Below are 19,231 nucleotides of genomic sequence, written 5' to 3'. Positions count from 1 at the left end.
TCCCAATCAGTAAGATGAAGTGTAAGGAACAGTGCAAAATCTTCACCATAAAAGTCAAGATAAGAACTGTGATTCATGCCAGGATTCAGCGGGATAACTTCCTGCAAACTTTATCTTCATTTTTGAATGAGAATAGACTTGGATTGATTGAAGGAATCCTCAACCATACCCTAAGGTCTGTCATAGCTATCAGAAAAATAGAAATCTTCAAATAAATTAAATTTAAATATCTCTTGTTGAATCAAATAAATACTTGACTCATGCCATTAGATTCATCTGATGTGGCAAGACCTTGAGAACTGTCGAAGAAAAGAATGGAATGCCCTTGATCTGTAATTTGACACGATCCCCTGTACTTACAGAGTAAAGTAAAAATTACATTAGTAAAGCAGTTGAAAAGGATGCTTATCAACTGGTTGGAGAAAGAATATGTAGATCAGATTATGTGAGTTGGATGAGTTGACTCTTGAAACATTCACGAAGCTCTTTTCTTAGCCTCTGTCTCTGTGCCATTTTACCCTATGATTGCTTCTCAGCAAACCATCAAGTAAATCATGCTTTTATTTAAGGAGCAGAATATTTAGAGAACATTTTCTTTTGAAGGAGGTGATTTTAGATTTATAAGATACATAGGTTTTACTTCAGAATTATAAAGTAGTTGATGTATTTGCATAAGGGACATAATCTTCTAAGTATATTTTCAGTAAAAGGCAACAAGCAGCTTAGACAGATTTCTGCTACCTCATAAACAAACATCTGCTGCTTTAGGATGGGGAACTTGTTGCAATCATTCGTATCCAGATGGAAGACATGGAACAAAGAACTATGAATTATTATGAGCATACAGTGCTTAGCATAAGACATTTCTGTAGGACCCTCCTTCTACAAGCTAATTGCTTATGTATTATGTTGCACAAACACAAACCCAGAAACATCTGATACTGTTTTGGACCTTTTGTTCACATTTGTTCCGCTGATGTGGCCTATATTTTTAATAATAGCACAGTTGGAGGAAGGAGGCAATTATTAGATTCATAAGCTTAAATAGGGAAGATAGAGCTTCATGTTAGCTGTCATACTTGATGAACATCAGCCTTGTGAAAGCAGAATTTGTTGGATTAAACTAAGTAACAAATACTGTGTTTAGATGCATTGATTGATTTCTTCAGTTTATATACTCTGTTTGCTTATCTGTTATCACAGTGAGGTCTGAGATAAGCATAGTCTTCATGTTCCAGGTGTGACTCAGCATCCCTAATATTAGCTTTATAAAATTTAAATGGGTATTTGAAGATAATTTTTAGGTATCTCTTGGAATAGAGAGTGACAAATGCATCTAGAGGTTGAGTTAGTTCACTCTAGAAAAAAAGTATCCTGGAATGAGGTGAAGTTTCTTTAGAGTACATGTCTATCTCCCCACTGATCAGAAAGGCAGTAACTCAAAAGCATAATTACCATCCTCTGTCTCTATTACCAGTGACTTCTAAACATTCTTCCTGTTTACGTTCTGATAAGTCAGGTCAGTTACAGGTACAAGAAGTTGCTCCAAAAGTAATGCCTCCTCTTATTCCATGGAAAAAACAACAGATAAAAAGAGCACAATAACACTACCTGATAGAACAAATTCTCAGATACAAAACACTAGTTTTTCAAAAGTATCTGTACCATTAGCTGTGCATTTTTGCCAATCATGAACAAGAGCTTGCATGCCACACTTATAAAAATCTGCATGGCCGTCTGGAACACGATTTGTCTTTCATGTCGTTTTTGCCACTGCTGAAATGTACCGTGGAACATATCACTGTATTCACATCCACTGTTTGGTCTCCACAAACATTCATCAAGTGTTGATGAATGTCTGGGGGTACAATTTTTTCTGCATGGAGGATTTCAGTTCTACACCTTGACTTCAGACACACCTCCATGTCAGACACCACTTTGTCAGACTGCCCCTCTGGTGCTGTCTCTCTCATGACAACAAAATGCCGTGGAATACTGGTGAGAAGGTTTAATGTCTGCTGCCATACTACCAATATCCACCTCTCATGCTATGGGCTAACATGATAAATAAGAGGCATTAAGTTCAGAGCAGTCTTCGTACTTCCCAAGCTTTTCCTCCTTGTCTCTCTGGCGTCATTTTCTATCACTTAGTGCACTTTTTAAGGAGATGAAGGTTTCTTTTAGGTATGGACTCAGAAAAGTCTGCTTAAGAAGGCAAAGCTTGTACTTTCTTTCAGGATCTGCTATTAGCTCACAAATTTCTTCTCTTTCCTCATTGAATTTCACGTATGTAATAACAGATTTAGTTTAAGCGTCATGTGAAACATGCATTAGATACCACTAATATGCATAAGTAGGAATCCAGATAAAGAATTCTAAAGCTTTTAGATGAAATAGTTTTTGCACAATTTCTCAGGTTAATCTGCAGATTTCTAATTGCCTTAAGAACCACATATCTTTGGGATATTTTATCTGATAATCAAATCTGATGAGCTAGATGGTAAATCTATGGATAATAGTTTAAAGTTTACCAAAATAGCATTTTGATATTCTATTTATGGGCTTAGATTTACCATTTGTAGGTGTTTTGTCAAGGAAAATAAAAAAATGTTTTGTCTGAGAATTATATCCTTAGTGGGAGAATAATTACTATATTTAAGACTCTGTGAAATTAAATGTTTTTTGTAGCTAAATTATTTTGATTTTATTTTAATGGATATTATTTTCATGGTGAAAAAGCTTGGTATCAGACAGGGAGCTCATAGAGAGGGTCCAAAGGAGGGCCACAGAGATGATCACAGGTCTGGAGCACCTTCCCTACAAAGGCAGTCAGAGGGAGCTGGGCTTGTTCTGACTGGAGAAGAGAAGACTGTGGGGTGACCTAATTGCATCCATCCAGTATCTAAAGGGAATCTACAAACAGAAGGGGAGTCAACTTTTTACAAGGGTAGATAATGTCAGAAAAAGGGAAAACGGTTTTAAGTTGAAGGAGGGAAAATTTAGGCTGGATATTGGGGGGTAGTTCTTTACCAAGAGAGTGGTGAGATGCTGGCATAGGCTGCTCAGGGAGGTTATGGATGTCCCATTATTGGAGGTGTTCAAGACCAAGTTGGATGGGTCCCTGAGAAGCCTGATCTAGTATTAGATATGGAGTTTGGTGGCCCTGCCTGTGGCAGGACAGTTGGAGCTTGGTGATCCTTGTTCCTTCCAACCCAAGCCATTGTGTGATTCTATGCTGAGGAGGATAACTGTCTAATACCTATTGAACCAAGATTTCTGGAAATTCCTGAGGAAGATAACAAAAAACTCAAAATCAATAACAGAAAAATCTCTACATTTTGCTTCTTACTAACGTGTGTTTACAAAACCGTTGCTAGAAATGTCTGTTCTTATGACTCATTTTAACTGGCCCAAATAAAGTATACCAACTTAATGTGTAATGATCAGGACCAGAAACAGCACTGTGGAATACTGTGCAATGTGTAGTATGTGGCTTATTTTTCATGCTCTATTTTTGGTGCATTTATGTTGCTCTCTAGTAATTACACCAATTAGTCCTTTTTGTCCATGCTGCTCTGTAAACAAAAATTTCCAAGCATATCTTACCTGCTTGTAAAAAATGTAACCAGAGCTTCAGACTATTAAAATGGCATGTCTCCAGGTGAAGAGAAACTTATAAAATCATAATAATCATATAATTAGCTATTGTGTTTTAAAATTGTCTAGTACATACATTAAACACAAAGCTTTCCAGAAAGTACTAGGAACCTTTCCACTGTGCTCTCAGAATGCATATTTCAGTGTAGTCACAAATACAAATTGAACTCAGAATGCTGATGAGAGCTGAGCAGAGCTCAGGCCTGAAGTAGTCTGTCTGCTTCACAATTCACTTCTGATTTCTTGGAATTTCAAAAGGTAAAGAAAGATCTCATGAAGGCATAGCATTTGATTCAAATGCAATTTTCTAAGCTTAATCTATTCACCTTAGGCTCCGTCTTTATAGTTGAGACAGAAGAAATAGAGCTTGCTCCATTGAACAGATTCACCGATAATATAAAGAAAGGGCTGATTCTATTTCCTGAGGATACTAAGTTTTTCAGGGTGATAAAGTTGAGGGCTGACTAGAAAGAACTTCAAAAGGGACCTCAGAATACTGAGTAACTGATAGAATAATTTAGCATAGATTAAAAGCAAAATGGACTGCATGGAAAAAAAAAAAAAAAAAAAAAAAAAAAAGTCAACTTCATTCACACAGTGATAGCACTGAGATCTCAGGAATTAAACCTCAGCATTACAATTTGCAGTTCTATTAAAACATGACCTCAATGCTTGGCAATGACCAGAAAACTGTACCAAAAGTTAGGGCTTATAAAGACAGGAATAGAATAAAAAGAGGGATGGAGGAAGGGAGGGAGGAAGGGAAGAATGGAGGGAGGAAGGGAGGATATTAATTAATCTTGGATATGTTAACTCTTTGTGCTCGAAAGCTCAGTGTTGGTGACTATCTGTGGGCTTAATATCATAATATTTGCAGTTTTTATGTGTATGAAACTGCAATATGTAGTTCTACATGTATTATGCATAAGGGGATTTTTTTTTTTTTCTCATGATACTGAAAGAACATTCACTATAACAAAGCAAGTATAGGCAAATATGGCCCAAAATGATGTCTACTCAGAAGAATTTAAGTCAGGTGGAACATCTGTGAAGATTTAAAAACAAAACAAAACTGTAAAGCATGTTATTATTGTTCACTAGTCCTTCAGGCTCTAATCACCTAGAGTAATGATAGGTGGCAGATGAAAATCCATTGAAATGGAACTAAGTGGATATATCTTTCTCATTGATCCTGCTTGTAATGGTGTGTCTGTCCAGGATTTCTAAATGCCAAATAACCCATTTCCAAAAAATCCTGTATGTACAAGCTGATCTGTATATTAGCAGTAAATTTGATCTGTTCCTTTTCCAGTCACTGTGAATACTCTGCAAACGGATAGTAGACAATCTGTTCATGCTGCCCACCTGTGCAGTACATGTTGGTGAACTGGATGTGTGCCTGTATTTTTGTCTAGGTTTACCCAGACATAAAGACAGGTGTCTTAAATCATTTTTTCCTCTCCATATGCTCCAAAATATATGCAAGGATAAAAGTATAGCTGTTTTGTATAGCTGGTGCACTTTCCACATTATGAAAGGCAAGAGAATTTTTCTTCAGCCCTAGTAGGAAAAGTTAGTTTATTTCTGTCTCCTGCTACGTAATGAAAGGAAAGAGAAAATGGATCTCAACTTTTCAACGACAAGAGAAAAGAAAAAACACAATTTGTAATATGGATAATTTGTATTAGAAAAAAGGAAAGTCTTCACCATGCAAATCGTCAGATATTCCAATAGTCAAATATTGGATAAGTTTGCCAAGAGAGGTAATAAAAGCTCCATCACTGCATAAGTCCATCCGGAGGTATGTCCTGAGCAACCTCACACATGAAGCCTGCTTCAGGCTGGAGCCTGGATTTCAGAGGTCTCTTTCAACCTACATGATTCTGTGATTTTATAAGTTATCAAAAGAGATGGAAACTGGTTTCTACTGCTAAAGGTCTGAGAATCACAGTTTCACCTTGTCATCTAGTTGGTGCTGCTATTGCTTAGCAGAAAGTAAATGTACATGAACGGTAGAACTACATGAACATAGTAGAACTACTGTGATATAGCCTTTCCAAGTTTTCAGTTTAATCAATTATGTTATTACACATAAATGTTGATGTGAAGTTTTTTTTTTTTTGTTTGTTTGTTTTTTAATCTGATCTGGAATTGCCCATCAGATAAATTCTTCCCAAAATTTTTTACTCTTTCAGGTTATTATTAATAAAAATATCAATTTTAAAAGAGTAAGAATACATACACATTCACTGCCCTAATAGAACTACAGATACTAGCAGAACTTAACTCATTTGTTTGCCTTCAGTGTTATAACTCTTTTACTCTCTGTATGTAGTATAGAATAATCATGGTCTCTCAAAGCATAATTAAGCAGTAGGATTTACATTCTAAGGGCATTTTTAGGCACACAGCTATTGGTGAATTTCAATAGAAAATTATAGCTCTGTGTTTCTGATTAAATGAATACCAGCGTTTAGAATCAGAAAATACAGGGATCCGTTCATTTTCTTTGATTATTCCCTAATAACCTTTTTTTTTATCTATAACACAAATGTCATATGAATCATTTGTCCAAGTCTTAGTGATAAACAAACATAGCAAATTCCTGTCTTTCTACTCAGGGTACTATTTTTCACATCTGCATAAAAGTTTTGTGAACAGTGCTTGTTGATATTAGCTTCCACTCTTTTCCTGAGATATACAGAATATATTCAGAGGTTTTGTTGCAGCTCCTGACATTTGGGAAATTAATCTTCTGTCAACATTGCTAGATTAAAAAATACGTATGGTGGTACTACTTCCATAATTATCTCAGAAAATACAGCACAATAAAGAAAGGGAAAATGCCCAGGGAGTCCTTTAGGTTCCCAGGGAATATTCTGCTACTTTAGGACAGATACAGAAACTTCGGTGGGAGTCTACAACTACAGAGATAACAGCTGAGGACATTATTTGTGTGATGCTCCTGGTATAAGTTACTACATAACAATCACATCCCGTTCTATTAGCCTGGCAGCTAATATAGTTTCAACTATATAAATTCCCTAGACCGTTGCCAAGATAGAACATTCATTCACCACAGGGAGTTGCAAAGTAGTGTAACTATCACAGTATTTTCCTATGAAACATGCAGCCAGTTGGGTTGTTTGACTGCCAGATCTTGAGATTCCACTGCTATCTGTTGGCTGCACACGCAAGAATTCTCTCACTGATCTGTTAGCAGGGCCTCTGTTAGCAGGGCTTCTGCCCTAGGGCAGAGTCATTTTGGGACAAATTTGCTCAGTGAATAGATGAAGCAGAGATTCATATATACACAAACAGGACAATAGCACCAATGTCTCTTCAAGAGATATTGCTGGCAACATATAAGTGTCATGGTTTTGCAATTTTGTAATTTTGCTATCAGTATTCCACATCATAACATCATGTTAAGTATAGATAATTTTGACGAATCTGCTGCTCACAAAAGAAGACTGAATGTCCCAGGGAACACCACGGTCAGTCATATGACCAGGACTATATAATCTCACTTCAGTGCTGGACTCGTTCTCTTGGATCCTGCCAGCCAGGGGGAGAGCCATGTGGGAGCGTTCCAGCCGTTTTGCCTAGAGTTACAGTAGGCCTCTCGGTTTCGGGACTCACTCTCTCTTATTTTACTTGATTTGTTAGCCTTAATTCCAATTATATTGTATTATATTGTGTTATTCTGTATTCCGATATAGTATTTAGTAAAATAGTGTGCCTCCTTAGATAGTTGCCACTGTATTTATTTTCTTTTTCCATGTCTTTTTCCTTTTGTGATAGCGGCCCTGCAGGCCGTCTATACCCCTGTCATGGGTGCCGGTAGATTTTAGGGTAACCTATGACAATAAGGCAGAGAATGACATAGTGTGGTTCCTAGTAGCATCACCACCTGAGGAAAAACAGAAAAGAAGGAGAGGGGGAAAAAAAGGAAAACAAACAAACAAACAAATTTTCATTAGGAAAACCCTGCAAAACAAAAAGTCATTCATTGTGGGAATACAAGAAGGATGGTACGGAGCAGCACCTGTGGAGCAATCCTTAGGTTGTAAATGGAGACAAAGTGGATTCTCTGACATTTTATTTGCCTTTCCAGATTGTAAAATCTTGAAATCCACGAGTCCTATTGTAACATATATAAATAATGATTGCAAGCTGTTACAGTCATAGTAATAATAGTAATAGTAACAATGGCACTCTACACTGACATTAAAATGTTGAAAGTGATGAGGGATTTGAATACAAAACATACATAGAGCACTCTGAAAGTAATGCCTTCTATTTATTTCCATGGAAACTACAACAGACAACTGACACAATAACACTATTCTCATGACAAAACACTATTTTCGACATAGTCATCAACATTATCTTTTCATTTTCACCAACAATAAATAAGAGACTGCATGCCATATAAAAATCTTCAGCAATACAAGTGACCTACTGTTTCACAGCTGCTATGATGGTATAATTGCTGGCAACATATTGCCTGTTGGAATAGACCGCGGGAGACGTGCCTCATATATCATGGTCAGCAGGCCTCAGTTTATTAGGTGTAACAACATCTTGTTTATACAGTCAGTAATAAGCTCATACATATTGCAAAAGTAAAGCTCAAGATTGGTGGGTTATACATTACTTCATTTGACCTTTATGGTTAGTCTTATGGTTACTTTTCTTCATAGCTATGCCTACACATTGCTACACATTTTGTTTTTCCCTTTGGACCGTCCTTGTTTCTCGCTACATATTTTGTCCTTAGCTACATACCCTGTCTTTCACATCCTGATATCTTTTCATTGTTGCCACTAGTCACATACCTTCTCTTACAATTTAACTAATGGAATCTCATCATGTCCTTTCTCACGAAGCCACTCTGCACAAACACTCTCTACACTTACACAGACCATCTCCACATCTCCCCCGTTTTCTTTTTGGGCAACTAAGAAGGCATTGTAGTCTGAGGCAATCATTCTGATTAGTGCTTTTTGCAGGCATTTAAAGAGGCAAGGAACTATTAATATAATGGCCATCAGTACCAGGCCAATTGTGATCAGATGCTGTAGCAGAGAAGTAAGCCATGGGCCTAAACCCAGGCCTTTAAGCCAGTCGTCAAGACCAAAGCCAGAATTTACTTGCAAATGATTAGTCAGCGTATGCAGTGTCTGTAGCTGCTTATGTATAGACACTGAGTGGTCTGATAAATTCATGCAGCACATACCTTCAAACTCTTCACACCCGTGCCCTTGTGCCAATAACAAAAAATCAATTGCTGCTCTGTTCTGTAGTGTGGCATGCCTTACTGAATCCACATCCATCAGTAGTTGAGACAACGCCTCTGAGGTGGCATTTGTTTGTTTTGCTAGCCAACAGCCCAAACCATTTAGCGTGGCTAATGCTTTAGCAGCGGCAATATTAGCTGAAAAAATAGAAGCAAATATTCTTCCCGTTGTAGTCCAAAAATGCACCTCATCCTTACAGTCTGGAGTAAAGGCATGAGTCACCCTTTTCACCCTTGAGTGTTGTTTACGAATTTGGAGGATCATGGAAGTGTTCGGAGTAAGCAGTGTTAGACGGCCTAAGGTACAGGGTCCTCCTACTATCTTAGAGGGAACTCCTGCCCAAGCCCGATCTCCACAAATCAAGAACACTCCGTAGGGCAGTGTTATAGGGCTGTTAGATGAGACAGATGTGCTGGTGCTTGTATAGTTACACCATACTGATTGATTTCTATATATGAGCAGGCTAGAATTTACGCTTCTTAGTTTGATTTTTGATCTGTCAGGTCCAATTCGATAATTGCCAGTCCAATTAAAATATATGCACCAATCAGCTTTTACCGATCCAAGGATTTCCAATTCTTGTGGTTCTAAGGGGGCTATGGGAAAGTGGGGTATGTATGTATCCCAATTGTCTGCGTAGCTCTTTGTATCATTTGACTTGCAAGGCAGGACACCTTCTGGACACGGACAAGAGTCCAAGGGTATGCCTACCAAGCAGGTAGAAAAAGGGTTGCCTGGAGATGATAATGCCAAGCATATAGCATCTTGGCCTGTCTTATTAGCCAGCGTGACCCAGATATTTTCTTTTGGTTGTGGAGGAACCCAAAATGCACCACAGCATTGCAGCCAAACCAGTATTCCTAGGGCTGTTAGGCCCCAAGAGCTCTGGTTCCAAAGCCGCATTGGTAGTTTATGATGCGAGACCTTCCAGTACCTTGAGCTCTTTGAACCCAATGCCTAAAGTCCCAGCAAATATATTCCACTGATTCGAACTCTAGCTGCTTACCAATTGTACACTGTGACCACCAGTTTCTCTGACACTCTCTGCACCACAGAGCGTTTGGATTGTAAAAGGTCGATTGTGGATACCAACCCAATTTTCCACAACCGCCACAACAGAGCAACACTCGAGCCCTACAACCTACGCGCGCACCACACCCCCAACAACCGCGAATTGATGGAATCGGTCCTCGTAAGTCCATTAACGCTCGTAGCAGTCCGAGATATGGACCATCAAATGTCTCAGTTACTGTAGACTGAACATGCCGAAGAAAGGTCTGGAGTGGCTCCTCAAGCAGCAGGAGGCACTCTTCCAACTTCTCCTCAGTCACTGAAGTGAAGACACTCATCCGCGTTCACCGTATTCTTCAGGATGTGGTGGCCTCGCTGGCCTCGTCCAGCGAGCAGGAATCCACTCGGAACCTGTAGGGGTCGAAACACAAAGGTAACCTCGCCCTAAATAAAGCACTTTTGCAGGGCCCTTCCATTCTCCAGTTTTCAAGCATCTATACCTGATCCACATTTCTTCGTCAAGATGCTTTTCTGATTCTGGGCTTTGTAACCTATGTTTTTCAGCTGCAGGGCAGTCTGAGGAACCCAGTATACATAAAAAGTTCAATACAAACAGCACCTTAGAGAGTCTCTCTTGCACATCTTGAATTTCTGAGAATTTCTTAAGATAAGTTTTCAGGGTGCTGTTTGCTCGCTCAACTATTGCCTGCCCTTGTGGATTGTGCGGAATGCCCGTAATGTGCTTAACACCCCATTGCTGTAAAAACCTTTGAACCTTTTGACCCGTATAAGCAGGGCCATTATCTGTTTTTAACTGTTTACATACTCCCATGACTGCAAAACACGTTGTGAGGTGTCGGGTTACATGGATGCCCCTTTCCCCAGCCTGGGCAGTTGCCCAGATAAAGTTGCTATAAGTGTCAATGGTAACATGTACATATTTTAACCTCCCCAGGCTGGACTCATGCGTAACATCCATTTGCCATATTTCATTAACTGATAAACCTCTGGGGTTAACTCCAACACCCAGACCCACCCCACCATTATTATTTGCACAAACCGGGCAACTCCTGACAATGGCAGAGGCATCGGACTGAGAGATCCGAAATTGCCTTTGCAGTCCTCTGGCATTCTGGTGGAATGTAGCATGAGCTTCCCTTGCCAGAGTAAATTGTGACATTGGTACTGCAACTGATACCAATTGATCTGCCCTCTGATTGCCTTCCCCTAAACCAGTACTTAATTTATGACTTCTGATATGGATAATAGAGTAAGGCTCTGTTCTATTCCTGAGGGCTCGTTTTAGTTGCAAAAATAATTCATATAATCGCTTGTTTTGAACCTCCTTAATAACTGCATCCTCAATTCTTGAGGCTACTCCTACTACATAGAGAGAATCTGAAACCACATTCAAAGGCTCAACAATATTAGAAACAGCCCACACTACAGCAAGAAGTTCTAGTGTTTGTAAGCTGTCTTCAGGAATCGCCTCCAGTGTGTGCTGCTGCCAAAGTCCCTCTTTCTGCCAGACGATAGCTGCCTTGCGTGTCCTTTTCCCAGCGTCAGTGTAAACAGTTACAGCTCCTGAGATGGGTTTGTCCCTTCGCAAAGGCACGCCTATCCAGCTCCATTCACCGATCCATTGCAGCACTCGTGGGACAAGTGGACCTGTTTCCACTTTTGCTCCTGAGGCTAAGAGTGCCTCAGCTAGATCTGGCGAATTTAACAGATACCAGTCTAGCGTTGCTTTTTCCATGGGAAGATAAATTGTCTGTGGTTCCAGGCCGCTGATCTCCAGTATACGCGTGCGGCCCCTTTTTACCACTGCTGCCAAATTTTCAATTTTTGTGGTTATTGTTTTTCGTTTTTGAATAGGTGGTGAAATCCATTCCAGGACCCTCTCCCCCGTTTTCTTTTTATGCTGAGTGATTGCGCCGAGGAGATGCATATCATTGTTCCAGACAGTAAAAGTCAATGGTATAGTGGGGTCCATACGGGAGACGAACCCCTTAGTAATACAGTCTGAGATCTTTTGTAGCACCTCCTCCTGTTCTGGCGTAAGAGTCACTGGGGAGCAAGGGTCAGTACCTTTTAGCAAGGGTAACAGTTTTTCTAGCAGTGTGTTTGGGAGACCTACTACCGGTTTTAGCCACTGTAAGTCCCCAAGGAGTTTCTGTGCATCATTGAGGGTAGCAATGTCTGTAACAATAGTTAATTTCTGCGGAGTTATGTGCTTTTCTGTAATTTGCCATCCCAGGTATTTCCAGGGCATGGATCTTTGCACCTTTTCAGGAGCTATAATTAAAGAGGAAGTTGCCAGGACTGCTTTAATGTGCTCAATTTGAGAGTCTGTAAATGGATCTTTTTGAGCTAAAAGAATATCATCCATATAATGATAAATGATAGTATCTGGCATTTCCCGTCGTAACGGTTGCAGTGCTGTATCAACATACAACTGGCAAATAGTCGGGGAGTTACGCATCCCTTGTGGTAGCACTGTCCATTCAAATCGCTTGTCAGGCTCTCCCCTATTTATTGCCGGCAGTGTAAAAGCAAAGCGTTTTGTGTCCTGTGGGTGTAAAGCAATTGTAAAGAAACAGTCTTTTAAGTCGATGATAAGGATGGGCCAATTCTCAGGGATCATAGAAGGGTTGGGTAACCCGGGCTGCAGTGCCCCCATGGGTTCCATTTGTTCATTAACAGCCCTTAGGTCCTGCAGTAAACGATATTTCCCGGATTTCTTTTTGATTACAAATATCGGAGTGTTCCAAGGACTAGTAGATAGCTTTAAATGTCCTTGGGCAAATTGCTCCTGTACGAGCTGATGTGCTTGCTGAAGACTTTCCCGTTTTAGTGGCCATTGCTTAACCATAACCGGATTTTCTGTAGTCCATGTAAGTGGTAGTGGGAAAGTCCAAGCAATGGCCATCACCCTAAAGGGTGTTCATTTGTAAGGACGAGACCCAGTTGGGCCAGCACGTCCCTACCAATGAGGCAGGATACCGTGGGTGGGAGCAATGCAAGCGAAAAAACTGCTGTGGCTCTTTTGCCATCTATTTCCACTGTAAGTGTAGGAGTCCGACTCGCTAGTGTCATCCCTCCCACCCCAGACACTGTGGTAGTTGATGATTGAAGCGGCCAGTTAGACGGCCAATTCTCCGGTGTGATAATTGATGTATCTGCTCCGGTATCTAAAAGTCCTGTTAAAACAATGCTTTGATCACGGTAGCGTAAAGTACATGGTTTTTTCGGGCGAGTCGATAAATCAAGAGTAAGGAGGGTCAATTTCCCGGTTGAACCAAACCCTCCCCTTTTTCTTAAACCCTTTTTAAAAGGAGCAATCCCTTTCGTTAATTGCGGCAGCGGCACTAATTGAGCCAAACGCTGTCCTTTGAGTATTTTTACAGGTGGGTAAGGGGTGTGCACCATGATCATAATTTCCCCCCGACAGTCTGCATCTATCACCCCGGGTAAAACAAACAGTCCCATCATGCTGGCGGATGATCTTCCCACTAACAGTCCTCCTGTCGCCTGACCGTTAATCATGATAGGGCCAAACAGTCCAGTAGGGATTCGATGGGGCTGATTAGTCAGAATAACAACATCTACTGAGGCTGCCACGTCCAAGCCGAGGCTTCCGCTGGTGGCAGGTTGGGGTTGTTGCGGTTGGGGGTTGCCGATGCTGCAGCTGCTATTTGTGTCCGAGCGCGGCTGCTGCTCGCGCTCCATCTCGCGTTTCCCGACCTCTTATGGCATGCAGCAGCGTTGTGGGAGCCGGATTGACATTTGCCGCACCAAATCCCAGTGGCTTGGCACTCGCGACGGACGTGTCCGTTATTTCCACAACGATAGCACTTCATGTGGGAGGTGTGCTGCGAGCGGGGGCTTACAGAAACTGCAGCCTGGAGGGGTGCAAGGGCAGCTAAAACCTGAGATTGTGAGGATCTCGCTTGCTCCTGAAATACTTTTGCCTGCTCTTTCAACCCGTCACCAATCTCTTGCAAGGCTTTTACTACAAAGGCTTGAGCTCCGGTTGGAATCGAAGCAGCCTTCTCTAATAAATCAGGTATAGACCAATCCCCTGGTAAAGCATTTAAGAGGGTGCGTGTCGCAGAGTTACCATTTTGAAGCACGCACTGTCTGATCAATGGTCCCTGCATATATTCCGGAACATTTGCCCTTTTTATTGAACTTATAACCTTATCAATGAACTCACCTACCGACTCTTCCCGCCCCTGCTTTATTCCCATGTAAACAGGTGTTCCTCCGGGGGCTTTTACCCTATCCATAGCTCTCCTGGCTATAATCATTGCTTCCCGCAGGATCTCAGGATCAGAAAGTGCCTGCGCTTCAATGCGAGTCCACGCTCCAAGACCCATTAACTGCTCCACCGTAACGCCTGCTAAAGGATCCCCTGGCTGCCTCGGCAGCGCGGCAGAGGCTACAGCCTCCTGGTGCCAATGCGCATTGAATAAGATAAGCTGATGAGGGGTGTAAATTAGCTTTGTTATGCTACGAATATCGCTTGGCAGGAGAACATGCGCATTGAAAAGATATTCAATCATCTGCCTAGCTGGTTCACTAGTAACCCCGTACGTCCCTACAGTTGCTCGAAGCTGCGACAACATTTTCCAATCTAACGGCCTCACCTCTGCTATAACTCCTCCTGCCGGGTTAGGATTATAAACTACAGGGAAAGCAAGGTGCTCAGTAGCTGTCTGCACTAACTCATCATCACCGTCTTCCAATCCATGCCGAGCTAACATTGACCACATCTCACGCCTTTCCTTAGTGATAGCCTCAGCAAGGTCCGACTTAGCCTTAGGGACGGAAACCGTTTTGGGACCCCCAGGATCTAATGCTGCGGGTGTAGGAGCAGTATCTTTCTCAGGCTTTGGGTCCAGCTCCTCTGTTAACTCGCTAGAGGGAGCCAAAGGACCTGAGGACGGGGTCGGGAGGGGAATTTTTGAGAAAACAGGGGGGTTCGTTGATGTTGAACCCAACGACAGCCCATAGTCCTGATTCTGTTGTTGCGCAGCATGGGCCCCCTGAGCCGCCCGCTTTTCCGCCTGACTCATTAATAGCTCATTATGCACTGCCTTCCATAATTTACTCATTTTTTTAGCTGGCTTATCATCATCTAAGGTTAGTTCCCACAATTTATCCCCATATCGCCGCCACTCTTCCAGCGTATGCACTGAGTGGGGGTTTACAAAAAAGCCATATGAAACCGCGTGGTTTAATAAAGCAGAGAGATCCTTTTCTAAATCTATCCCCTTAAATCGTCTCCTACTTAAAAAAGCGGAGAACAAATTATATGCTGCTTGCCTGTCCATTTTTACTCACGTCGGTACCGTTGCAGCCTTCCAGGCTTCGGCAGCACGTATCGGTCAAGCCCACCTGTCGTGGTCGCCTGAGACGCGGAGCTTTAATTCGGCTCTTTCGTCGTCCTCGCTGCTTAAGGACCCGAACCCATCGCAGTCCCAACCGTGGCAACTTCCTTTTTCCTTGGCAAGGATTTCGTCTTCTTCTTAGTTAGCGGAAGAAGATTGTCCCTGTTCGGGCGCCATTTGTTGGAATAGACCGCGGGAGACGTGCCTCATATATCATGGTCAGCAGGCCTCAGTTTATTAGGTGTAACAACATCTTGTTTATACAGTCAGTAATAAGCTCATACATATTGCAAAAGTAAAGCTCAAGATTGGTGGGTTATACATTACTTCATTTGACCTTTATGGTTAGTCTTATGGTTACTTTTCTTCATAGCTATGCCTACACATTGCTACACATTTTGTTTTTCCCTTTGGACCGTCCTTGTTTCTCGCTACATATTTTGTCCTTAGCTACATACCCTGTCTTTCACATCCTGATATCTTTTCATTGTTGCCACTAGTCACATACCTTCTCTTACAATTTAACTAATGGAATCTCATCATGTCCTTTCTCACGAAGCCACTCTGCACAAACACTCTCTACACTTACACAGACCATCTCCACAATTGCCCATTCAGTCAAAATTTCACAGTGCTAAAATCCATTGTTTGGTTTCCATAAATGCTCATCAAGAGTTGATGGAGATCAGTGGGTAAATTTTTTTCCCCAAGGAGGAATTCAATGACACTCCTCTGTTTCATGCATACTTCCACATCAGACACTATTTTGTCAGAAATATTGATGGGAAGGTTCAAGTGCTACTGCCATACCACCAACATCTACCTTTGATGGAATGGGCCAAACTAATAAAATGGAAGGCATTACTTCCAGTGCAGCCCTTGCAGTATCTATAAAATTTATTAACTTCTGTAGTTTAGGGAATGAAGTCTTAAATAGAAATTTCTACTCCATTCCCTTGACACTTTCTCCTGATAAATGTAAAACCTAGCAGGTTCACTGTTAAATTCCTTCGTAAATTCACTCTGTATTTCAATTCAACTGATAAATGCTTAGTAAAGACAATATATGAACTGTTCTTCCTTTTTTTTTCTTTCTTTTTTTTTTTTTTTTTCATGACATCCTTTTAAGTAAAGGATTATTGTGCAGGGATCCTTCATCATTTAGCCAACAGAGAGACGATAGGAGATACAAGAAGAAAAAATTAGAAATTGTAATTAAAATAAAATCTCAAAGGTGTTTTTTTAATGTGAAGAGTCCTGCAGATATTTCCAAAATGCCCAACAATTTTACAGGATTATTTGGATGTGTAATGTAATTCTTTTACGTGAGAACAGTAGAACTCTGCTCTATTTAGCTCCCAACTAGGAAGACATGCCATTAACATGATTTCAGTGATGCATAGCCTTGTGTAAGTCCTCTGCAGAGGGTGAATTTCACCCTGAGGGAAGGTTGGGTAGTACATTACGTATTTAAATGAATGGCTTGATTTGAAAATTCTCAGAATAACAACACTACAGGGCATTCTGTACAGGGACATGCAAATATTTATCCATGAACTGGTTCTGTGATAATGAAATACCTACCAGATGTGCATCTCTTGTAATTACCAAGCCATTCCTGTCTGGTAAATTGACAAATTCTAGCCTTGTTTCAAAATCTGTTTCAAATAATTTGTTTTATACACCTGTAGGATTTATACATAATGGTGAAGGAGGATTGCTTTTTTTTTTTTTTTTTTTTTTTTTTTTTGCAGCGTAGGATCCCCAGTCTGCTGCCTATGATTTATTCAACTTATGTGTATAATTCCTTGATTAGATTGATACTTCTGTCTTGACCATTGGATACACTCCTGCAGGTCAGTGAGTACACAGCATAGAAAACAACAGACTGTAATGGAAGTCATTGCCTTTCTGATGACCAGTCAAAATCTGTTTTCCTACTTAGACTGTAGTTATTTTTTCCACTGTTTCATTACACATATCTGTGCAGCAACACAAAAGAAGAATGTAGTATAATGCAGACAAAAACAAGTAGAAATACTTTGATGTATTCAGCTGTTATTATTGTCCTTTTTATTCTTTTGCACTGCCTCCTGTATGATTTTATTACTTGTACAGGAAAATGAGTGCATACAGTTTTAGTTGCTCTCTCTGCAAACCATTGTCTTGATTCTGTGCAAATACAGATTAAACCAAATTTCAACATGAATCTGCAGTTCTTTCAGATTCTGCTTCTGAGAAGTAAGTTTGTAACGTAATTTTTCATCTTCTCAGTGACAACAATAATGTGGGGTTTTTTCCGGGGAGGGGGGAAGGGAAGGGGAAGGCAAAATTAAAGTGTTATATTTTATTGTTTCTCCTTAGTCTTTCTCCAGCTCAGGAAATAAATTAAATGTAACACTTTAATGTTCTGGAAGCAAGAATGATACCATCAAACAAATTTTCGAGCAATACTCTCAAACAGGAATCTCTTTCTTCCTAAACTAATAACTAAAAAACAAAAAATAAAACAAAAAACTATTGTCTACATTTTAGCTACAATTGAAACATAGGTAGGGTGGAATTTTATTACCTGATCTTTGGGACTTAGGACTTAGGACTTAGGACTGTTGCATCTTGAGGAGAACATATTGGTCTTTTCTACTAGCTCCCTTGAGATCACTGAAAATTTTATTAATTAAATCCCTCTACCAAGATCTTCTCAAGGCTGAAAAAATAGTAATTCTCTCAGTCCCTTCTTATATGTAATCTGCTCCAGCTTCCTGAAGTTATAGTGTCTTTTTACCAGACTTTCTCCACTTTATCAGTTCTGCTGGTTCAAAGTTGAACAGTGAATCTCATACACAGTCTCATAAATGTTGAAGACAGGATTACAATACCTTTCCTTAACTTGCTGTCTGCATTTTGAAGTTCAAGAGCTGCTAACTTCCCAGTCTGAACCAGTGTAGAGACTTATTCTCTCCCAAGTCCAAGACTTCATACTCAAAATTCACAACTTTTTTTTGACACCTTCCCCCAATTGTTTATGGCATTTGAGTGGTAATCCTGGCCTCCAATGTGCCACACATTCCCTCCTTCTTGAGACTTTCTGCAGATTTGTAATTTGTTCCATGCTTCTGAAATGTTTCTGAATGTATTCAGGTGCATATTGGTATTTAGATATTTTCAGGATGAGGGGGCACCTGATCCCATATGAATCATTCTCATACAGGCACATAGTTATGCTTCATTCGTAACACAGTAGTTTGGCTACCGTTCTTAACCTCTTTGCAACTCAGTTCCTTAATGGAAGTAAAAATACATTATAGTAGTTGCTTCTTACAAGGTAATTACCTTTGATCTGCCAAATGACATTTCCAGAGCATCTAAATTACCATCAAATGATAAATATCAATTTGTGTCTTTGGAAAGCTCTAATCTGAATAAGCAATTGGACTAAACTGGGCACTTGTTTTTTACTAAAATCATCATAAGAAAAGACATCCCATGCAATAAAATGTAGTGCACTAATTTGGAAAAGCCATTCATTACATGTTTAGTGTGTAAGATTATGCATAGAATCTGTAACAACATGACTTTGCCAGATAGAAGCATTTGCAGTTTCATCACCCTTTTGCTTGGTCCAGCAACATATACAAATAAACAGAGGTGCAGCGGAATAAGAGCAGCGTTGACCCTTCATATATCTAGAGGCAAACAGGTGGCATTCCAGTATCACTGGGCTAGGTTTGTTGTTCTTTTGCATTCATCTCTTGCATGGATGCTTACAAATACAACTCCCTCCACAATCTGCATGAAAAAATAAAGTTATTGTTTTTCTTAACTTACTTCTGTCTAAAAGTTAACAATCCACCTGAAAGTGTAGTC

Source organism: Excalfactoria chinensis, chromosome 3 (assembly GCF_039878825.1).
Source record: "Excalfactoria chinensis isolate bCotChi1 chromosome 3, bCotChi1.hap2, whole genome shotgun sequence".
In the NCBI taxonomy this organism is placed as follows: Eukaryota; Metazoa; Chordata; class Aves; order Galliformes; family Phasianidae; genus Excalfactoria; species Excalfactoria chinensis.
Note: the sequence above shows the minus strand (reverse complement) of the source record.